Source organism: Amblyomma maculatum, chromosome 6, assembly GCF_055883805.1.
Source record: "Amblyomma maculatum isolate TAMU_Amacu chromosome 6, ASM5588380v1, whole genome shotgun sequence".
NCBI lineage: Eukaryota > Metazoa > Arthropoda > Arachnida > Ixodida > Ixodidae > Amblyomma > Amblyomma maculatum.
In genome coordinates, this window is record NC_139349.1 from 156,473,086 (window position 1) to 156,497,516 (window position 24,431).

Genomic DNA, 24,431 nt, shown 5'->3' on the forward strand with positions numbered 1-24,431 from the left:
AACTGATGGTCGCTGAGGGTAACAAACTGGATTCCAAGGGAAGGAAATCGTAGCAGGGGGCGGCAGAAAGTTAGGTGGGCGGAAAAAGTTCGCAGGGGTCAAGTGGATACAGCTAGCACAGAACCGGGTTAAGCGGAGAAATATGGGAGAGGCCTTCGCCCTGCAGTGGGTATAATCAGGCTGATGATGATGATGATGATGATGATGATGATGATGATGATGATGATGGTGATGGTGATGATGATGATGAAACTACATAAGCCCCTTCATTACACATTATAATAATATTGAAAAGTGAGCCTTCGCATAAGTTGTTCGGAATGTTCGGTGCTACCTGGGACCATCTGTCTGGCGACATGTAGCTATAAGCAGAGGTCTCAAACAATTTACTATGCGGAACGCATTGAAAAAAAAAATCATGCGTGAAGGGTCAGTGGTCGAACATTAAACAAAAACTTGGAAACAATGCATATTGTAGGGGTGCGTTTATTCAGAAACCTCAGGTGGATCGAGCTGCCCAGGAGGAACTCGCGCGGAGCACCAGAGCACCAGGTGTAGCCAGCCACCAAACATGCAGCCAACTTCGTCTTCAGATACACCAACATGCTAGTGCATACCTGTGGCTATAGTGATGACAATTACCGTGCTACTGTTTCCCTCAGTAGAGAAGGAGCCATCCTGGTCACTTACGTGGCCGAAAGGACAGAGCGGTCGTAGTATAGGGCTTTATTCGGTTGACATGGACTGTCTCCGGCCACGCTGACGCAAGTCCACCTGTGTAATTGTAATTGACGGCAGATGTTTGTTGAAGGACCCGGTAGAGACTAAGAGTGAAATGGAGTCCAAAGACAGACTCCTCCCGCACCACTAATGTATCGCGGGTAGAAAAAGTTCTTGAATTTGCGATATAAATGAACGGGTCAATCCGGACAAAAGATTTTGATTGGAAGCTATTAAGTAAATGGTGGGGGGGATGCTACTCAGTGACTCACAGCCGAGGAAGAAGGCCCGGGGAGACCCCACTTATCTTCCCTGGGAAGTAGTGGAAGGGATAGGTTATAGGGGAAGGGAAGTAAGAATGAGGATAGGGTTATTTGAATTTGAAGGGGAATATGGGCAGCGTAGGATTTTGACTGACTGACAATTTGAGTCGAGCTCCCTTCCGGGCCTCCATAGAAGGCAGTCATTCGCTCTTGACCTAATGTGCAGCCTCGGCTCCAAGATCATACCACCACCACAAGGCGTTTGCCGGATTTCCGGCGTCTGAGGCAGCTTCCCTTCATACTACATCATACTACTACAGCTGCGTAAAGCCAGCGCTCTCTAGTTCTAAGTACAACAGCCGAAATGATACGAAACTATCGCAAGTGCGCTTTTCTCAGCCCAACGTTACTAGATTCTCAGCCCTTATAAACTTAAATTTTACAAGTGTAAAAAAATGTGAAAATATTTTTTATGAACTTTATTGCTTTATAAGTCTAGTTTTCGGAGTTATTTTTGGGAGAGTAAAGCAAAAATGATTTTTAGGAATACCATCATGGGGGGGGGGGGGGGGGGGGCGCTAGACGAGTGTAGCACAACCACGGTGTAATAAAAGGGAATAAAAGAAAGGTGTATCAACGGCATCGCTTCTCCTATGTTCCATGTAAGCGTTACAACGGCCATGCTCGGCTCGCTCGGGTAGAGCAAAGCCACTGAGCGGGGGAGACGCATGTGTTCACACAACTGCGACCTGGTGACTCTAGACCGGTTTATTGGCTTGGCTCAAAATGAATGGGTGTCTGCAGACATCCACGAACGTGGTATCACAGTGGCCATGATCACTGTTGCCAGACTAGCTGCCCATTGCACCCCTTTTCTTTATGGTAGAAGCAGGCTAGCACTGCATCTCAAATACTTGTTCGAAGTTATAAGTAAGCACCCTAGGTGGGCGATGCTGCCGGAGAGAGTCCAGTCTTGGCGCTGGAACTGGAGTTCCTGGAAGTGCTCTGACTAGTGTGCTAGGGGACATATTGGCCTCAAGAGGAGTGCCTAGTGTCACTGGGTCATTTGACGCCTCTGCCTTGAAATTTCCTTTTGCAGAGAAGTCATGCATTTGCTGACTGAGTGGTGCAGGAGCTAAAGTAATCTGGTGGCTAATCTGGTGGTGCAGGAGGCAAAGTATCATTCGATGACTCATCTGCATCTTCCATGTGAAAAACCTCTGGGGTCAACCGAAGGAGTCTGTTTCTTCGGTAATCTGTACCATCTTCAGCACCTACTTTGTACGAACGTGGTGCGATTTCACTCAGCACCCTTTCCTTGGTTATCCCCCTTTTGTCTGTTTTCAGATGGACTACATGCCTCTTATGAAGACGAAATAGAATGCCCTTGTGACCGTACTAGGTGTACTTAGAGACAGGGCTCCTTGGGTATGTGGTGTAGTCTGGAAGTGGTCGCATTAGTAGACACTCTTCTGGTTGGGCATACGAATGAACCTTGCATGTCTCACAGCTCTCGATAATCTTCCTAATGCCTTCTGACACTCCGTGCCAGAACAACAACAATCTAGCTTTGGCTTTAGATTCATTGACACCTAGGTGTCCTGCTCGGAGAGTCTGAGGTATGACAACTTTGATGTCTTTAAAGAGTATGCCACCTATCATTGACAGTTCCTGGTCAAATAGCTTGAACTGCCCAGTAAGAGGCTGATGGTCCATGAGAGTTTCATGACCTTTGAGAAAACAGGTTTTTTTATAGTCTCTTCAACCAGTTTCTTGCTTGTTCTCACTCACCAAGCTGGAGCAGACAGAGATGTCATGAACTTCGACATCCTGGTCATCAGCTGGAATCCTCTCATCCTGGACGCCGGAGACAGGGTTTCTGCTAAACAAGATGTTTGCCGACAGCATAACACATTTCGTAGTCATATATCATGTCTGAGAAAGAGGCGTTGTAATCTTGGTGGCGTATCACCCAAAGATTTCCTCGATATCATGGTCAGAGGTTGGTTATCGGTCTCAAGGGTTATTTTTCTACCGTACATAAGATCATGAAACTTTTCACAGTCATAGAGAGTTCCAATAGCTTCCTTCTCAATTTGTGTGTGCCTGGTCTCACAATAAGCAACTGGTCGCCACTCAGACCCATGCTTTTGGAACAATGCAGCCCCAAGTCCATATTTGGAAGCACCTGTTGAGACTTTTGTCTCTTTGCTGAGGTCATAGATTGCGATTACAAGGGTATTAATGTGAACAGTCTTGATGCTGTTTAATTCCTTGGCATGTGCAGGTCTCCACACGAAGATGTGGTCATATTTCAGCAGCTGGCGGTACATTGTGGTCTTCTCGGAAAAATGAGGGAGATATTTGCCAAGTGACTAGGCCAAGGATGCATTGGAGCTCTTGCTTGGAAGTGGGTTCCGGCATCTGAAGGACCCGACTGATCAGATCTGAAGAAGTTTATATGCTTCTTGTACTTATCCTGTTACCCAGAAAGTCAATTTCTGACTCCCATTCTGCATTTGTCGGAATTCACTGTGATACCGACCTTTATTGTTGCATTCAGAGCTGCTCGAAGCCGCTGCCCATGCTCCTTCTCGTTTGATCACCAAATGCGCACATCATCCACATAAACTCTAACACCTTCAAAACCATCAAAAACTTGAGACATAGCTTTTTGGTATACCTCGGGAGCTGACACCAAACCAAATGGCATGCGGAGGAATCGGTACCGCCCGAAGGGAGTGCTGAATGGGCAGATGCGAGACTGGCCTCATCGAGCTGGATCTGTTAGAACCCCGAATTTGCATCCAGCCTTGAGAACATCTATCCACCTGTGAGCTCTGCCTCAATTTCTTCTCACTTCGGTATCTGAAAATGCTCACGCTTGAGGCATTCATTAATGCTGCGAGGGTTCATGCAAATCCTCAAACGTCCATTCTTCTTATGAACAAAGACAGGTGGGCTCACCCATTCAGTTGGCTGGTCCACTTTTGCAATGATACCAGCTTCAGTCAGCCTCTGCAGTTCGTCTTTCAGAGGTTATTTGAACAGGTGTGGCATCCTGCGTGGCGGCTGGATGACAATTGTCGTCGTCCTTGAGAACAATCCTATACGGGTCCGCGAAGAAAGAACTCTACGACAGTCTCCTTCCCTTGACACTTCATTGGTAGAAGCACGGTGCCGCTGTGTTTGGTGACGTTGGCGCTGTAGCTGTGCATCACTACCTTGCTTTCTTTCGGCTTCGCCTTCAGACCGCGGCTACTAAGCCAGCTCATAGAAAGTAAGTTAAGGAGGAGCACTCGACACTCCCCTGCACCGTCTCGTTGGGGGATCAACGATGATCTCCCCATGCCTTCGCTCCGTAAATTCCCGCGTCGCGGACATGGTACCGGAACACTGCGTTTGCATATGTCATACCTGGCAACATCGCCGCCTTCCATATTGTGCGCAGGACCTCCAGAGCCAACGACCAGGCCTTGGCTCTGAGGGCATTCTGGCTGCGCACCGCCTTCGCACGTAGACCGCTCTCGTAGTCTACCAGGTAGGCGCGCTGCGTTGTGAGGTATATCCCGAGGTACCTGTAGGTTGAAGCCCACGGGATTTCACGCCCTTGTAGCAGTGTCTCGGTTCCACGGCTCTCCTGACATGGGCCCCCAGCCAACACCTCCTAGAAAATAAAGGCCTGCGCCCAAAATTTTGACGTCCATTCCGGAAGGCCGACGCTTCACTGTTCCCTGCGCCGGCGCGCGCTTCTTTGCTTTCACTGACAGTGCCTGCAGGCTGTTCGCAGCCGGCTTGCAACATGACCAGTGCTGTGCGCTTGTCATAATCGCTTGCCATTGCCATTTGTGTGGGTTTACTCACGTTGCCGAGCAAGTGTGATGCCAAACAAGTGCTGTGTGCCGGGTTGCTCCGGCAACTATGCTGGTCAGGAGAAAGTTCAGGTGTTTTCTTTTCCGAAAGACCAAGAAACTTTCGAGAAGTGGCTGCGTACCATTCCGATGAATAAGTTCATGCCAACGTCATATACCAATGTAAGAGTACCTTAATTTATTCTTCATTTCATTTTTCTCAGTCTATTTCTGTTTCCCCATGAGGTTCGAATGCCGTGCGTGTTGTTGGAGATATATCATTTATTGACACATTTAATGTCTTTGCCTGAGTGTACGAGCGCAGATTTTTCTCCCATTTGCATACGTTTAAAAAAAATTTATTATTGAGGAATCAAATAAATGAAAAAAAGAAGGAAACAAAAACAAAAGGTGTTGGAAATTGTTTTTATGCTCCGAATTAAAAGCCAATGTTGCTCATCCTATGTATCGATGTATAAAAGGTTAAAAATATTTCAAAATATATAAAATTGAATTTTAAAACGATTTAAAAACGTCCGTGTTTGTGAAACGCTTTTTCGTCGTACCCTTAGCGGTGATCTCCCTGAGTTTCATCGAACGCAGAAAACCAATGCCTGGTTTCGTCGAACGCCACTGCAACACCTCAGTTTCAGGAAGCGGCGTCCGAGCTTGCCGCTGATATTATTGATGTTATCGCATGGCAGGCTATAAAATAAAAAATGTAATAGAATATGAAGATAACAAAAAGAAAAGAAAGTAAAAATAATCGTTCGTGTGTGTCAAACGCTTTAGCTTCATACCCTTAACGGTGGGGCTTAGTGTTCCCCTAATTGTTTTATAGCAAAACAGGACAGTTACGAATGTAAGGCACAAATTTCATATATATCTGGTGCACTTGAACTGCTTTAGAATTGCACGCTCTACGACAGCAATTTCCTTTCACTCATACTCCGTCACTCAAAAGCATATTTTACATTCGTGTAAGTTTGTGCCGTTCACTTCGACCTGTCATGCTTGGAGAGAACAACGCCATACACAGACTGGGAGACTGGAAATGTATACTTGAGATGTCATTGCCCGTGCTACGTCTGCGCCCTGGGTCTTTGCCTAGCGTGTTCCCTGGGTGCCCTTCATTACTTTAGAAAAAACGAAAAAGCTCAAGAGTAGCGCCAGATATCAAGAGGTCCCGACAGGATGCTTCGGAACTTGCTAGGGCTCTCCAAGAATATCTTGTGTGGTATGAAGAGGAGGAAGAAAGACACGCTTTTTCAACACTTCAAAGACTTAAAGGGTGCCTTCAATCTGCATCAGTTCCAGATGTGTGGACTGTCATACACAATGATAGATACACAATGTTTCTTTCGCGCTTTTATACTCTGCCTTATGTTGAATTGAAATTGTATCGATTGCTTTGTATTGATTAGCAGTAAAATTAAACGTAAATAAACATTCTTTTGGTCGGTTTTAACCATTTTTACGTTAGGCGCAGCCTTTAGCATCAATTAGAGCCCTTCGAGAGCTGCGGCGAACAAATGTTTTCTGCTGCAACCATCTCCTCAACGCTCGTGCCTTTCCTGCCTGCAAATGCATATTTTAATCATGCGAAGACTATGAAATTATTAGTGCTATGTGGCCAATGTAGTGAAGCGAAATAAAGGTATAACGATGGGATGATTTGAAATCATTCAGCCAGTATGTACAAACAGGAAGCACTAATTGATGTATTGTTAAAGAAAAGAAAAACACAGTTGGGCATGCGCACGAAAAATGTAATTAGCATCCGCCAACTTCATCGCCAGTCGCAAGGAACACATTATTAATGGCTTATACTCGGCAACGAAAGAACATTGTTCAACAATACGCCCACGCCCGAAGGTGATACACTGAATTCATATGACGCAAAAAATGGGTGAGATACGAAGTGGCTTCGCTTGCTTGCTTCACGTACGTACTTCGTTGAAGTAAAAACAAACCAGATGTCATCGAAAGCTGCACGGGATATTCACTCGTCATTTACACAACTCACAGCCTCAAATATTGCTGCTGACCATGAACGCGATCTTAATAGGTGACCGTACAAGCGGAACGCTACATAGCCCGCGCTACGGTTGTGGCGTCGCGTCCAGACAGGTGGAAAGCCGTCGGCCTTCGCGTCATGACGTAGCATACGTCATGGCACGTGATGCTCAGGCCTTGTTTTTTCTAGGAAGTTTTGGTCCGGAACAGTACTGCACTCTTCCTCGTGCTGAACTGTAGGCCCAACTGCTCTGCATGCACGGTGCAGACATCCAGCAACATCTGGAGGCCTGCCTCCGATCCTGCCACAAGCACAATATCACCGGCGTACAGCAGGCCTGGTAGCCCCTGTTGCACTACCCACTGCCCATGTACGACAAGTCAAACCCCTCACCACTACTTTTTGTACACCATTCAGATCGCTCAGCAGCAGCATGAACAGCGGGGAGAGAGGGCATCCCTGTCGTAGACCCCGCGACATCTCGACCGAACGAGGCTGGAGGCCTTGCCACTCCACAACTACCTCGGTGTCTGTAGAAGCGCGTAGCCGGGCGATGACCTATTCAGGAATACCTCTAAGGCGCAACATCTTCCACATGACATCATGCTCCACGTAGTCTTATGCCCTCTCTACATTCAGGAAGGCGGCCCAGAGCTCTCTGCCATGTCTCATCATGAGTTCAATGCACTGCGTCATGATGAATAAATTGTCTTCCAATCGCCGGCCCTCACGAAGACCGTAATGTAGCTCGCCCAGCACTTTCTCTCGCTCCGCCCATGCCTGGATTCGTCTGCGTATGACCAGAGCAAACAACCTGTATATGACCGGGTTCACCGTTATCGGTCTGCACGTCGCAGGACTGCTGCGGTATCCGGAGCCTTTGAGGGGGCGCCCCTGTAACGTGTACGTGCATCGCATGGGCTCAGTGAATTTCGGCCTCTGGACCCGTAATTGCTTATACCATGTTCCTTGTTTTGGCCTTCCAAGATCCGGACCTGGCAGAGCCAAAATTATTGAGTGTGCGAACGTTTTGGAGGACTTTATGGCATTCTGTGTGTCGACACCGTGCATCTCACGCTTAGTGTAGCGAACGAAGGCGAGGAACGCGGCGAGACCCGCCGTCATTGTGGCATTTCTTGGTCTCCCGCAGACCGCGGAACGCATCGCTATGCAAGTGTTTATAGAACGGTAACCCATCACCCCTGAAGAGCTGAAAGACGGCTCCTGGATTACTTCATTCAAGCACCAGGAGCTCTTCCGTAAGCCTAATGCCGCTGGCCCGAGCGACAGCGGTAACCCCGATGGTCACGGCGTCTCGTCCGCATCGGGAAAGAACGCCGGCGGAGACGCAGTCCCCAGGATGAACGCTCAGGCGGATAACCGGGAGACAAAGGCTAGAGCGCCATTCATGAAGAATATTCAGCTCCCACCGCTGCCTAACGATTATTTCAAGGTCTTCAGACCGCAAGTTCCGATCGACTTCCCTCTCAAAGAAGGGCCACTCTACTTCAGGCGATTGGCAGCGCAGCTGGCATCAAGGACGCCCAAGTGTTCAAAGTATATATCGCCCAGCGACACCCAATCAACCAAATCATTACTGTCAGCACCTCAAGGAGTGCTCGTGGAGAAGCCTATAGACAAGTAGTAGCATTCACCCTCAACGAGAAGACGTACCCTGTCAAAACCTACGAACCAACTCCGGATCTCTCTATCAAGGGCATAGTACACAATGAATATAGCGGAGAATCGAACGAGGAGCTGAGGTGGAAGCCTGCTTCAACTGTAGAGTAACAGGACATAGACAGGACGTATGCGCCCAAACTAAACAAGCGGCATGCCACCGATGCGGAGATACCCACCCGCCACCCCCAGAAGACCAAAAACCGGCCTGCAAGGCCCAATGTATTGTATTCAAAAGGACCCCACAACACCGGCAGCAGCAACTGCAAGTTTCGCTTTAACAAAGACAGAACACCACAGACAAGCGCCAGGAAGACCGACACTGACAATTCCCAACAGCTAAGAGGAAGAACGGAGACCCGGAAAGCAGCTGGCTACCAGAGAGACTCCTCATCTTCCTTCCCGCCTCTTCAAAGGCACAGGAGCAAGTTCAACCAAAGGAGGAGCGATTCCGGACGAAGGTCAAGGGGCTCCAGACAAAAGATGGACTCCAAGAATGTCTGCGATGTCACGGAGGTCAAGACCATCTCCTGGAAGAAAGAAGACAACGATGATAAAATAAAGGATCTGCAAGAGTTACTGAGAGGCTTCTTTCACGCATAGATAAACTAGAAAAATTTGTAGAATCACAAACAAAACTCATCTAATCCCTCAGAGGTGAAAAATCTCAAAAAGAGCTAGTTACGCAAACTTCAGAAAACCCACCCATGGAAACCGATAACGTCTCCCCAAATAAGAAACCGGCGCCCACTCAGGTGGTGGAGACCCCTACCGCTAATAAAAAGAATGAAGAATGCTCCCAGGGGAGTGTCCCAAAAGTCCAGCTCTCTAGAAGAATGAATGAGATAGAAGAGCGCATGCAAAGTTTCAGAACTTAGGAACTCCATTGCTGACCTAGGATGTTAGCGACCTCGGATGTTAGCTGCAGAAGGCCACGCAGATTCTGCAAGAACTTAAGATTGCGCATGAGAGCACAGATCAGCAGATAAGCACTTCGGATCCGAACTGCATGGTGTGATGGGACAGCAGCAAATTACCGTATCTCCATCCGGCGCGGAACAAGCCAAAGTAAAACATGGATTCCGCCAAACGGCAAATAATTACAGTCTGGCAGCGGAACTGTAAGGGATACACACGCAAGTAGGCCAACCTACAGATCCACATCCAGAACACCACTGTCAAACCAGACATTATCACACCGTTACGCAACTACGAACAAGCCGAAGATACCTAGCAACGACTGTCCTGGTCAATAGGGACATCAGCTATGTGCAGCACAAAATTTAGGACGTAAACCTAGATTATTACCCTTGTTGAAATCATTCCAGCCGAGAAGGGACAGAGGAGCACCTACGTCCTCAGTCTACAGCTCTCCCAAGATTTACACCCAGGAAACAAGTAAATTTATATACAAAATTGTGAGGCAGGCCAAAGGGAATCAGCTTTTAATAGTTGGGGATTTCAACGCCCATCCCCCTGAATGGGGTTACGCGAAAACTAATGGTAAAGGCACAGCAATACTTGGTACGTTTCAGGAGCTGGGCCTTACGCTACTGAATGATGCTACCAAACCCACGAGAATCGGCAACAGTATATCGAAGGACACTAATACTGATCTATCACTAGCTCGAAACGCGATCGATCTAACATGGCTCAACACCGGGGAAGACCTTAACAGCGACCACTACATTCTCGCCATTACAATAGAAACCCACTCCCGTAATAAGATGGCATGGAACTCCTCTAAGCATACCAACTGGAATAACGTCAGGAAAGACAGGGATAGTAATGCGCCGTGTAGCATCTCTGACTTGGGAGAAGTGGGGCCAGGATATATGCGTAGACGCCCTTAAGCACACCATGCAGTAGCATAGAAACAGACGGGGAGCAAGCCATCATAGGCTTCAGGCTAGCGTACATGTGGGATGCCAGACACGTCCTCATGAAGAAATGGGAAAAACAGAGAATTAATCGAAAGCTCAAGCTGCTCATTGTACGGCTTGAGAAAGAAATTGAAGATCACGCCATTAACCTTACATGCAGAACTGGTATCAGGTATGCGATGAATTTAACGGGCAGCTTGTAAACAAGAACACGTAGAACCTTCTCCGCCACATCCTTCACCCAGCCCAGTCCAAGATAATCAAGAGAAACGCTATAGACCAGATCATCCATGCATATCCCGGAAGCGGAGAGCGATTGATATCGTCGCTACAAGATCATATGTAAACTCCGGCAAAGATGAAGATTTGTACCCGAACTACACGGGAGGCGACAGCCCAACCCTTGACGAGCTATTCACGGACGCAGAGATCTGTGCCGCACTGCCTCAACTGAAGAAGAAATCTGTACCTGGACCAGATAAAAGCTTTATGCTGCTGCGGAACCTAGATCTAAAGTAGATCACAGCGCTCACGGATTACTTGAATGTGCACAGGGAGAGTGGTAGCATACCCTAGTCCTGGAACCACACCAAGATAATCTTTATTCCAAAACCTGACAAATTATAACCCTCGATAACCTAAGGCCAATCTCGCTTACCTCGTGCTTAGGTAAGCTAATGGAGCATGTTGCGCGTAATAGCCTGCAAGACTATGCCGAAGAATATTCGCTTCTACCACACCATGCTGGGCTTCAGAAGGGGCCTTTCTACACAGGATGTCATGCTTCAACTGTCACATGACATCATTAACATATATAACAGAACAAATACGCATGCCATCCTGGCTATCTACCTAAAGAAAGCATTTGACAATATCTCCCATTATACTATACTAGAACACCTAAAAAAAATTAACCCTGGGCTAAAGGCTGACAACTACATCAAGGCCTTTCGCTCGGTGGAACTGCACGTGTGCAATTTGAAATCCGACTCGATAAAGCTGGGAAACAGAGACATCCTTCAGAGGGCTGTCCTCTCTCCGTTCCTCTTTGATCTGGCATTAATCAAGATTCCGGATAGACTCGTTAAAATACCAGGAGTACAAGCACAGCCTCTACGCGGACGATATTACGGTGTGGGCAACAAAGGGCTCTCATAGTGAAATCGAAGCCGCTCTTCAAGCACTGCAGACGTCATCGATGAAGAGGCCAGGAGAGCGGGCCTTGAATTCTCTCCTGAAAAATCGGACCTTATAGTGTTTCATAAAGGCAAATGAAATGCGCCCTTGACGACAGTCATTACGCAGGGCGTGGAAGTAACACAGGTCCAAGAGATGAAGATCCTGGGGCTCAGGCTGCAAACTCTGGAAACGCGCCAACAATCAGCAAACTCAAATGGGCGGTTCACCAAACAGCCAGACTAATACAAAGAATTAATAATAAAAAACGAGGCATGAAAGAACACGACCTCTTCAAACTCATAGAAGCCTTCATCATAAGCAGAATTGCATACTCCCTCCCGTACTTAAAACTCCGAAGAAACGAAGTGGAGAGAGTCGACGCCATCATTAGAGTGACTTACAAAATAGCAATGGGCCTGGTTCACTCGACAACCAACGAAGAGCTTCTCAAACTGGGGATCCACAATACCTACGAGGAATTCAAAGAGCACAATGAACTGCCCAAATAAGGCGCCTCTAGCCCGCCCGTCGGTAGGACAGTACTTGAGAGACTATAGGTATTGATGGTGAACCCCTACAAGACTTCCCTCAAACTATTCCCCGTGGTATCCGAGAGATGATCACCATCAAACCTCTTCCTCGGAACATGAACCCCCCACGCACATCAAGGCCGAATAGAAACACGAGCTAAGAGCCAGCACAAGACCCTAAGCCGGCTACAGGATGTCATCTACGTCGACGTCGCAGAAGACGCAGAATATCCTAATAATAAATATTCGATATGTGGAGTCCCACACCCCAGCATTAACCTCGCAAGACTTGTTATGGCGGAGACGGTTTCCCCATTCAGACCTCTAGTGGCGGAGGAGGCCGCCATCGTCGCACCCATCGCCTTTACTAATGCAACAACCATAGTAGGCCACTCCAAACTGGCAATCAGTAACTTTGCTAGAGGTCGAGTCTCCTATCCCGCCTCACGAATACTGACTGAAATGAGAGAGCCTCCTCTCTTGAGGGAGGTCGAACTAATATGGACCCCAGCTCATGCCGGGAATCCGGGAAATGATGCTGCCCACCATTAAGCTCGAGAATTAGCCGGCCGAGCGGTGGCGCAAAATCAGGAACCGGAACCCTTAGGTGAGCTAGTCGTATTGCAAAGCAATAAGCTGAACACTCCCACTCCCCATAAAACACTGACCAAACAGCAAGTCATATGAAGACGTCTACAGACGGGGACCCATCCCAACCCAAACTACATATCAAAATTCATAAATAAGGATACGAATCCCTTCTGCCGATTTTGTGGGGAGAAAGACAACTTTGAGCATACGATCTGGGCGTGCAAACCCCATAAGCCTCCCTCAGAACACTTGCCTGATCCCTCTAAAGAAGCTTGGGTCCAGCTAAGTTCCAGCGATGACCCTGATATTCAGTTCAAGGCGACCGAATGGGCCGACGTCGTCAAAGGTCTTCACGGTCTGCGGCACGCTAGCTGACTTCCCCTATTCCTCCCACTTATTGTGAATAAAGTTTTATCAGCCTCAGCCAAAGAATTTTAATAGGAACAGCAGGCTGCTTAATCTCAGCCCATGGATTTCCCCCGACTCTAAGAAGGAGCTTAAAACTGCTCGCACTTCCTGTCTCTGGGTGGAGCCCAGCTTCTTCTGGAGCGATGCCGAGACATCATCCATACTCGGTTCTGTGGATGGATGTCTGGCCACTGTTGCCAGACTAGCTTGTTTTATGTTTTATGAGACGGATGACCCATCTAATACAGGCGTTCACTCTTTATCGACCTGGTGCAAGCGAATTGTGGGAAATTTCAATGTTTCTTACGCGCTAAAAAACCCAAAGGACACGAGAACTACTGGTAAACACTGAAGATTATAAGAAAATGTGCATCTTATTTTTTTTTTATTTACTCAATTTGGCTAAGCTTTATACTTAAATTAATTGTTGACATTTCGTCATTTTCTTACTATCGTCTACTGGTGCCCAATATACTTCGCTGTTTGCAGCTCCAAAAGCGTCCATAATCATGTGGCGCCATCTGTCGGAGCGACGAGAATTGGGGATATTGTGCCAGTATCATGCCACTGCCGGTCTCGAGGGAGAGCGCTCGCTCTTTCTTACGGCCTTCTCAATCGCCGCGGTAGCAATTGGAACTTTTCCCCTTGACTTGCGCTGCTCACTGTTCGCTCCGCGGCGGGTGGCTTTTGCTCGGTTTCGCGCTATCGCTCTCTGGTTTCGTAGTGCGTGCAGCCCCGAAATTAAAGAACATGAAAGGTAAATGCTGCAGCGAAATGCCGCCAGCGTACTACACACGTGAACCGAATCTTTATATAAAAACTACTGCCGCTCAGCAAACATTTGATGAGCATATATGACATACATTGCGGCACGGTATAGCTACTTTTGTCCATTTTAATCCGAATTTTTCCCAAGCCTGTGCAACAGTAGCAATTAAAAAAACTGAATGAGCAGTGGTCACATCGAAGCTTCTTTAAGTATAACATTACAGCAACCCGTCTGCAACAGCAAAACCGTCTTTCAGCGCTAGATGCGAAACCATCCATATGTAGCAGCACAAATGAAAATAATTTCATAAAAACGTAATGTAAGTTGCATAATACTTGCATGATATAAAGTATTAATATAAAATTCAAAGAAAATGCTGTAAAGGTGAGTTTTCAATGTTACTATAATTTATATATTAGCAGTATACAAGCTTCATTCGACCATGCTCGGTCGCACTGACGAAGGCGCGCGCGTGCGTGAGCGGATTGTTGAGTATATTTTATTCCTCGTACACGATAAATCTTAGATGCTGGTTACGACGCCTTTGTATAAACTTTAAGGGGTGAACTGTCGGGACCTGCCGGTTGAAACTGACACGGGCGGAGCGAAGAGCGAGCGCGCGTTTCCTTGGCGCGTGAACGGCGGTAGCAGAGGATAAGGATGATTTATTGACTATTCCCTTTGTATCGGGTGGGCCCCGTATTGTTGCCCCAGACGTAAAAAAACACAACACACATCTAACACTTGAAAAATTTCTTAACGCTTGCCTATGCCCACCAGTCGGCGTGTCGCCTTTTGGCTGCTTTCACAGCGGCTGTTCTTGCAGCGACACTCGCGCCTCAACCGGGAGGATCGTTAGGCGTGTTGAAGTTTAGTGCCTGTGCGAGTGTGGTGTCCTCTGGAAGCATAGGCCGAGTACTGGCGCACCGCACTACAATATATGTTCGATTGTTTCGGCTTCACCACCGCACAACCGACACAGTGCGCACGAGATCGTTTCGTCATACCGGCTTCAGTATGACAGCGTTCGGATAGCTCCTGCTCTAGACTCAAAGCGGCGCTGCCAACGCTATTGTCGTATAGACATGGTCCTGACCGATGCTGTGCTTGTGGCTCCGTTATAAATTCAGGGTGGCCTTCTCTTCCATGCTTGCGCCCCACAGGACGCGTTCAGCCTCGGCTACCCGTTTGCGCACCTCGGCCGTGTCTGCGGCGATGAGGTTCTTGAAAAACCGGAGCCTCTTTTCCAGCTGCTAAACTGTGGCCGTCCAGCTCATCCTGAGGCAGGTCGCCATAAGATAATCAAATACGTACGGCGTACCCATCGCTCGCGTCCCATAAACAGAAGTCGGCCGCGATACTGTAACTTGCTGGACGCTTCGCGTGCTTCGAGGCTAGACCATCCCAGGTCCCCCTGCACGGCCTCATTGGCAACCCTTCCATGGCAAGTGCGATGCTCCCGACCTCCCGCTGGCGGCGCTCCAGCCAAGCGCACGCTGTGGCTGACAGGCAGATAACTGCATTACAGAATGTCAGCCCGGTAACATGCACTTGCTTCCAAAGGTCCCGCACCATTATATAACGGTTCCAGCCCCACAGGCATCGCCTACGCAGGATCCCTTGGAATCGAATGGATGCTTGATGCACTGTCCATTCATGGCGATAGTACATGTTGCCTGTTGAGCAGAACGTGATGCTCAGGTATCTGTATTTGTAAGGACCTGCAGAATCTCCGCGTCTAGCATCAACACCGCATCAGCGCTCTCTCGAGCAAACTGAACAACGGCTGTTTTCTTCATGCTGAACCTCAGCCCTAGGCTAGATATAGTCCTATGGTAGATGTCCAGCAAGTACTGCAGTTCCATCGCAGACTCCGCCATGAGGACCATATCATCGGCGAAGGCCAGGCCCGGCAGTCAGCGGTCTTGTTCGAACCTGCTGGAACCTGAAACCAAGGCTTGACTCGATGGGCGCTCTCTCCACACACGACACATAGATGATATACAGCAGACGTGACAGCTGGCATCCCTGCCGCATGCCCTTGGTAACAGTCAGGAGGGGAGAGACTGTTTCTCCGAAGTGAACGGTAACCCTGTTCTGCCTGCATAAGCACTCTACCATCGACAACAGCTCCCTCGGCATATCCAACTTGGCGAGACAGCTGAACAGCGATGCATGGGGGACGCTGTAGGCTTTTTCGACATACAAGAAACAACACAAAAGCAGTCGCCCCGCGCGTTGTGCAATCTCCACGCATTGTACAAGGGCAATGATGTCGTCCAAGCGGCGACCAGTGCGGAAGCCGTTCTGCATTTCCGTGAAAATACCGTTGCCTTCCGCCCATGCACTCAGCCAGTTCTTCAGTACACGGCCAAAGAGGCGATACACCGTGCTGATCACCGTTAATCGCATATGTGGCCGGGATCACCTCCAAGTTTAAGGATGAGCGCAACACTGCCCTGTCGCCATTCAGCAGAGATCGGTGCTCCCTGAATAATGTCTGTAAGGAGCTCGGCTAGCTGCTCCTTTGCTTCGTCCCCTAGGCCCTTCACCAAACGGGCTGGAAGGCCGTCCGGACCAGTGGCCGCTCGCAGGCTGATACCCTTTTGGTCACAGTCCATTGCCAATTTGCTGGCAGCCCAGCGTGGGGCCATCTGGCTTGGGATTGCCTGTGTCTCGGCTTCAGTCATAGTCGCTAAATCCGTTGGGAGGGAGTGGGGATCAGTTGCCTCTGAATGCCCAAATACAGCGGCAAAGGGATGAGCAAGGTACCCAGCTGGTGAAGTCACTGGCTGATGTGTTGCAAGGTCAGTCAGCACAGGCACAGATGGGGCAGGCCTGTTCAGAGACCTCACACCACCAAAACTTTTCTGTCGTAATCTTTCCTTCTTTTGAGAGCAAGTGGATAGTGCGCAGCTGTTGTGGTCAGCTATTTTTGCTCGCACTAAAGCCTGGGCCCACAGCTTCAGCACTACGTATTGGTCCCAAGCTGCGGTACACGCCTCACTTTCAGCTTCTTTCAGTGCTCTCTGATGCGTACGATTGGCTTCCCGGCGCTCTTTCCAAGCGGTCGCCACCTCAGCATCCCACCACGGGTTTACTGGGGTGCGTGAACTCGGTCTGTCACTCACCATGTAATTCTCCATGACTGAAAACAGTGCCCCCATGAAGGCGTCATATGCCTCGGCTTGGCGCCGGAGCGAACTCTGTTCAAACTCCTTCATCACTGTCACCATATCGATTTGGAAGGTAAGTTCTGGCCTTGACCTGTCGCTGCTTGACTGGGCTTCGCCAGCTGCAAGATCGACTGAAGTCAAGCAGCAGGCGGTTGTGGCAGCTCCCCATACTGCTGGCTCCCTCCTAGTCGATAGTACCCTTTTCAACGCGGAGATGAGGCCCGGGGAAAGTAAGGCATAGTGAATGGTCGTGGCACTGCCACGAGCGCACCACGTGAACTGTCCTTCGCATTGTCGGTGTAAGTTTGCGAGGTCAAACTGCATCCTCAGCCAGTTGTATGAGGAGCTTGCCTTTTCCGTCCACATACCCATCTAACTCATTTAGGTGCCCATTAAAGTCGCCTATTACTAACAACTGCTTTCCTTCTGCTCAAGTGCATGCATATATGTTGGCAGATGCATTCCACAAACTTCACTTTTGCGTCACAGTTCGGAAAAACTGAAAGGTAAACCACACATATTGCAGTAGGCGCATACCCATGTCACCCGACATCCACAAATAGTTGTTGGAGGCCTGCCAGATCAAACACCTTCTCCAGAGGACACCGCCTCCCCCACCTTTGCCCATATTGACCGTTCTATTATTTCCAGCCCATACCCAGTCACGGTGGATGCGGGCTCTTTCATGTCGCGCAGGTTGGTCCGACACATGCGCTAAATCGACAGGGTCGCGAGCGCCCTGTATCAGTTCAGTTCAGGCGTTCAGTCGTGTCCGACTCTTCGTGACCCTATGGACCATGTCACGCCACGCTTTCCGGTCTCTCACTATCTTCTTAACATCACATAGCTTCATCTGCAATGCCTCGAGAATGCCATCTAACCATCGCGTTCGCTGCCTACCCGTTCCCCGGCGACCCTCAACCTTTCCCAACATCAAATCTTTCTCCAGCGACTCCTCTCTTCTCATCAAATGACCAAAGTAGCTGAGCTTTAACTTTAGAATTTGACCCTCCAATGAGCAGTCAGGGTTTATGGTCGACAATATCGACTGATTTGATCTTCTGGCAGTCCAAGGAACTCTCAAGAGTCTCCGCCAGCACCACAATTCAAACGCGTCAATTCTTCGGCGGTCAGCCTTTTTCACAGTCCAACTCTCGCATCCATACATCACAACTGGAAAGACCATAGCACGGGTTATACGGATCTTGGTTGGCAGACTAATGTCTCTGCTCTTTACTAGGCGGTCAAGGCTAACCATTGCTCTCTTTCCCAGAAGCAGGCGTCTCCTAATTTCATGGCTGCAGTCTCCTTCCGAGGTAATCTTGGCGCCCAAGAACAGAAAATCTGTCACAGCTTCCACTTCTTGTCCATTGATGCTCCAGGACTTGATAGGGCAAGACGCCATGATCTTCGTCTTTTTAATGTTCAGTTTAAGCCCAAACTTCTTACTCTCTTCTTGTACGCGCATCAGAAGTCTCTTGAGTTCCACTTCACTTTCTGCCATTAAAGTGGTATCATCCGCATATCTAAGGTTGTTGATACGTTTTCCAGCAATCTTCACTCCAGCTGAAGACTCGTCCAGACCGGCCTTTCTCATGATGCACTCTGCATATAGGTTAAATAGGCAGGGCGACAGTATGCAGCCTTGCCTCACCCCTTTCTCAATCGGAAACCAATCATTAAGACCATGCCCAGTTCTGACTGTGGCCTCTTGCCCTTCATAGAGGTTCCTGAGGAGATAGATGAGGTGAATTGGAACTCCCATTTCTTGGAGAGCTTGCCACAATCTGCTGTGATCTACGCAGTCAAACGCTTTCGCATAATCAATAAAGCAGAAGTAAATGGGTTTCTGGAACTCTCTTGCTTTTTCCATGATCCAGCGAAGGTTGGCAATTTGGTCTCTAGTTCCTCTGCCCTTGCGAAACCCAGCTTGCACATCCGGAAGCTCCCGATCCACATACTGCTGCAGCCTACCTTGCAGGATTTTTAACATCACCTTGCTAGCATGCGAAATAAGCGCGATCGTGCGGTAGTTGGAACAATCTTTGGCACTGCCTTTCTTTGGAATGGGGATGTAAACTGACCTCCTCCAATCCTGTGGCCACTGCAAGGTTGTCCAAATCTTTTGACATAATGTATGCAGTGTGTTAACAGCGTCGTGGTTGAGGTTTTGAAGCAACTCAGCTGGAATATCATCAATTCCGCTAGCTTTGTTCTTAGCAAGGCTGGCTAAGGCCCATTCAACTTCACTCTTCAGGATGCCCGGCTAGAGATCAGTAATCACAACCGTCCTATGTTGGGTTTGCACATCCGGGTCCTTCTTGTACAGTTCTTCTGTGTATTCCTGCCACCTCTTCTTTATCTCTGAGGCTTCAGTGAGGTCCTTCCCTCGTTTATCCTTTATCACGCCCAGCTTAGCACAGAAGCTTCCTTTGATATCTTTGATTGTCTTATACAGAGCTCTTGTGTTCCTTAATTGGCTGTTGTCCTCAACTGCTTGACACTGTATGTTCAGGAAGGCATTCTTATCTCTCCTTGCTATTTTCTGAAAATCCGCATTGAGAACCTTGTATCTTTCTCTTTCCCCCATACCTTTTGCCATCCTCCTTTCCTCAGCTATTTGCAAAGCCTCTTCAGATAACCAGTTTGCTTTCTTGCATTTCTTTTGCTTTGGAACTACCTTAGTAGCAGCTTCTTGTATTATATCACGAACATCAGTCCACATCTCTTCGGGCTCTTTGTCTTCTAGATCTAATTCTTGAAATCGATTCCTCACTTCCACAGCATATTCTAATGGAATCTGATCCAGATCATACCTGAAAGGCCTTCTAGTTTTCTGCGTTTTCCTCAATCGAAGCTTAATTTTGGCAACAAGAAGCTGATGATCGGTGCCACAATCGGCCCCAGGCCTTGTTTTTACTGCTTGTATAGCGCTTCTCCATCTCTGCCGGCAAATAATATAATCGATCTGATTCCTGTACAGACCGTCCGGTGAAATCCATGTGTACAGGCGCCTCTTGTGCTGCTGAAAATGAGTATTCGCTATGGTCAGGTTGTTTTCTTGACAGAACTCTACTAGCCTCTGCCCAGCTTCATTTGGCTCACCAAGACCGAACTTGCCTGTAATTCCGGATATTTCTTCACTCCCGACCTTAGCATTCCAGTCTCCTATGAGAAAAACGACGTCTGATGATGGGGTGCGGTCTAAAAGGCATTGTAGGTCCGCATAAAATCTCTCAACGTCAGCTTCTTCAGCAGCAGTGGTCGGTGCATAGACTTGGATAACTGTTATGTTGAAAGGGTGACCTTGGATCCGAAGTGAAATCATTCGGTCGTTTTTGGGATTGTACCCTAGCACTGCTTTGCCCATTCTTCTGTTTACTATGAGAGCGACCCCATTCCTTCTCTTGGATTCGTGCCCACAATAAAAGACATAATGGTCGCCGGAGTTAAATTCTCCCATTCCGGTCCACTTGAGCTCGCTGATACCCAAGATATCAATGTTCAATCTGTCCATTTCTCGCTTGACGATATCCAGTTTAACTTGCGTCATAGATCTTACATTCCATGTTGCTATGTAATATATCTCCTTGCAACATCAGACTTTCCGGTCGCTTCCCGACACATCCACAACTGAGCGTCCTTTTGGCTTTAGCCCAGCCGCTTCATTCGTCCTGGAGCTACTAGGAATCGCCCTTTGTTCATCCCCAGTAACATGTGTTACGCCTTCCAACCTGGGGGGCTCATCTTCCGGCGCCATATCGATAATGGAATTGTGACTGGCCATAGGGTTTTCTTGGCAGGAAATACTGGAGTGTGTTGCCATTACCTTCTCCAGTGAATCACATTTTGTCCTGTATACTTCTGCCCATTTCTGAGCACTCCGGGCACCATTAAAATTCAGAAAACCAACTTAAAACGGGGCCACTTTTGCTGATGCCGTCAATGAGTCCGACGTGTCCAGGGGTCCTCTCCACCTCCGGCAGGTGTCTTATCCTGGGGTGCAGGTGCTTGACCTCCATTTTCATCACTGTTCACTCTCCGTTCTCACAACCGATGATGCTTCAGGGGCTGTGCTGAATGTCGTCTCCCTCCACCCCTGGGGTTGGGTAGTCATGACCAATCAGTATGGCAGTGGGGCGGTGACGACCCCACCGAGGCGCAGCGGGCGGTGGAAAACCCATTGGTGAGGCCGTAAGAGAAGAGAAGCGTGCTCTCCCTCGAGACGGCTTCCCAGGGCTCCGCGCGTCTGCGAGGGAGCCCCGGCCGCTGCTCCATGCCTCCACATTCGAGCCTGTCTAGCTGCGGCCACTGCCTCGCGCATTGACTTTTCGGAGAATGTACTACGCAGTCCCAGGAACAAATATTACCGTCGCGGAGCTGGCCGATGGCACCTGGACGGCATTGACGATGCAGCGTCAATACCGCCGCCCCCCGACATCTACCGACCAGTCGGCTAACACTCCACCTGCTCGCCCGGCGGCGCGACCTCGTGCCCGACCTCCTCCACAGCAGCAACACCGACCCATTCCATGCCTACCGGAAGGCGACTGGTTCTGCGACCACAAGGATCACTCGACCTTCTTGCTGTAGGCCCCGCCGGCCTTTCCATGGCAGTTTACGAAGCCACTAAGATTGATGGTAGATTAGCAATAACAGCTGACCAGCTGAGAATTCACCCCACGAATAACATCATAATGGTCAGCACTCCAGACCAGCATCGCGCTGCTCAGTATGCCCAAATCAAGAGTATCACCGTCGCATCGACCACTACTCCAATTGCAACTTACGCCCCAGCACCTGACAACTCTGTACGTGGAGTGCTTTACCGTGCGTACAGTCACGAAACAGATGCTGAGATCTTTGCCGAGATGCGTGCTCGAAACCCCGACCTCCCCGTGGTGGCCGCGAGCCGTATGGGCGGCACGCGCCATTTCATTGTTACGTTTGGCCTTGTACAAAGAATGTTGGGCCGATAGACCTTTGCATTTTGGGCTCTGGGCGCTGCCATATTATTCACGGGGCAGTCGTGTGCACCGCGCGCAAGCACTGTGAAAGCTGTAGCGAAACCGGTTAAAGACTGTCCAGAGAGGAGGAATTTCGACAACTCCCTCGCCCGATGCAAAAGTCTATAGCCGAAGCTAGTTTAGGCCTGTACATACATACATACATACATACATACATACATACATACATACATACATACATACATACATACATACATACATACATACATACATACATACATACATACATACGTACGTACATACATACATACATACATACATACATACATACATACATACATACATACATACATACATACATACATACATACATACATACATACATACATACATACATACATACATACATACATACATACATACATACATACATACATACATACATACATACATACATACATACATACATACATACATACATACATACATACATGCAAGGGCGATCATCCCACGGAAAGCAAGACTAAATATCGCTTAACGCGATCGAAGTCAACTGCATCGGTGCATGATGCTTCAAAGTCCCCAACCCCGACTCTTCAGAACATCAATCACGCCCTCAAACCCGCACTCCGCCAAGTGTCAAGCCATTGAGAGAATTGAGTTGTTCCCCCCTCTTGGCGATAGCGGCCAAGCCAGCCGCACAGCAGTCGCTCCAATACCAAACGAGCGGGATGGAAATCACCGGTGCGAGAAGACGCCTCCGTTCCGACCTCACAGGTGAGAGAGCTGGCAGCAATGGTAGAAGAACTTAAGCTTCAATTAGTAAATGCCAGTGCCAAAATCCATAATCTGGAGTCGGTGCAGAAAGGCACCAAAACGCAACCCCATACTCCCACCCTGACCCTCCGCGTATGGAAACCGACTCCACGCCACGCGCTAAACGCAAGCCACCCCTTCCCCCCAAACAGAAGGCTGCGGAAACGCTATTGGCCGCTCTTGAAAACGCCCTCTCTCAACTTACCCCCACCATTGATCATCTCGTTGCGAGCTGTGCAGCGATGGCAGCAAACGTTCAAAACCTACCGTGCGCCTTGACGCTCTTGTCCCCTCGATTACCCCAGCTACTCCTTCCAACTCCTCAACACAGACCGGCTGACGCGCGGGCACGAGCAGGCGGAATTCTTAAAGCACCTGTAGCGCTTCCACAGTGCACAGAGCCGTACGGAAAACGCAATGGCTAGCTCTCCCATCACAGTGTGGCATTGTAACTGCAGAGGCTTCAGGGCAAAGCGGCAGGCCCTGGAGCTTACCCTGCAGGCTCAGTAACACACCCCTCACATAATAGCCCTACAGGAAACATGCCCCACAGCAAAACTGGTTAGCTACGCTGCACACAACCAATACACCGCCTCTGGCCAACGACCAAATACGGCCATTTTAATTCACAGAAATCTAACGGCAAATCAGTTCAACCTCGAGTACCCAGATGTTCCTCATATTATCGTACAAGTCCTTCCCGACAGTCGCTCTCCCACCCACTTCCACATTCTCAACATCTACAGCTCCCCCAGTGATAAAAGTACACGAGTTGCGACCCTCATCCGCAAGGCCTGCTTAGCCACCCAAGCTGGCATGCTTCTGTTCCTTGGCGACTTAAACGCGCCACATGCTAAATGGGGTTACCCCAGCAAGGCGTGTGGTCGTAAAGGCGCCAAGGTTTGCGAGATGACCCAAACACTCGGTCTCACACTTCTCATAGATACCGATCAGTCAACCCGTATCGGCAACAGTGTTGAACGAGACAGCTGTCCCGATCTCACCTTTACCCTAAACATTCCAGACGCCTACATGTGAATCTCGGCAGCGACCATTATATTCTAAGCATGACCTTCACGGCCACGCTTGGTAAAGCTCCTTGCCGCACAGTCAAACACACTAACTGGAACGCTTTTCGGTACGTTCGAAAACGCCTTGCACCCTCATTTATTAAGGACCTTGACTCATGGACTAGCCCGCTCTTTAACGACGTAAAAAACGCCATCTCTACACTTACTCAAGATGAGCTGGGCCCCACACCAGACGCTAAACTTTGCCACATGTGGGAAGCACAGCGCGGCCTCCATGCTTGATGGCTTCGCAAGAAACACAATCGTGCTCTACTCCTCAGATTAGTTCGCCTAAAGCGAGAAATTGAAAACTACTCTGACCAATTGAGCAGAGAGCAATGGTATCAAATCTGCGATCGCCTCAATGGGCAATTAGGTAACAAGAACTCCTGGTTTCTGTTTAAGCATCTTTTAGAACCAACCCAGACAAAGTCGACGTCTCGCAAAAATCTCACTCGAGTCATGCACGAATTCTCGGGGACGGATGACGAACTTCTCGATAATTTACAGG

The 24,431-nt window shown here is 48.7% G+C and overlaps 1 pseudogene; it reads left to right on the top strand.

The window, feature by feature from the left end:
• Window positions 1-4,864: 4,864 nt before the first annotated feature.
• Window positions 4,865-21,527, top strand: LOC146187126 (uncharacterized; annotated as a pseudogene).
• The last annotated feature ends 2,904 nt before the right edge of the window (window positions 21,528-24,431 follow it).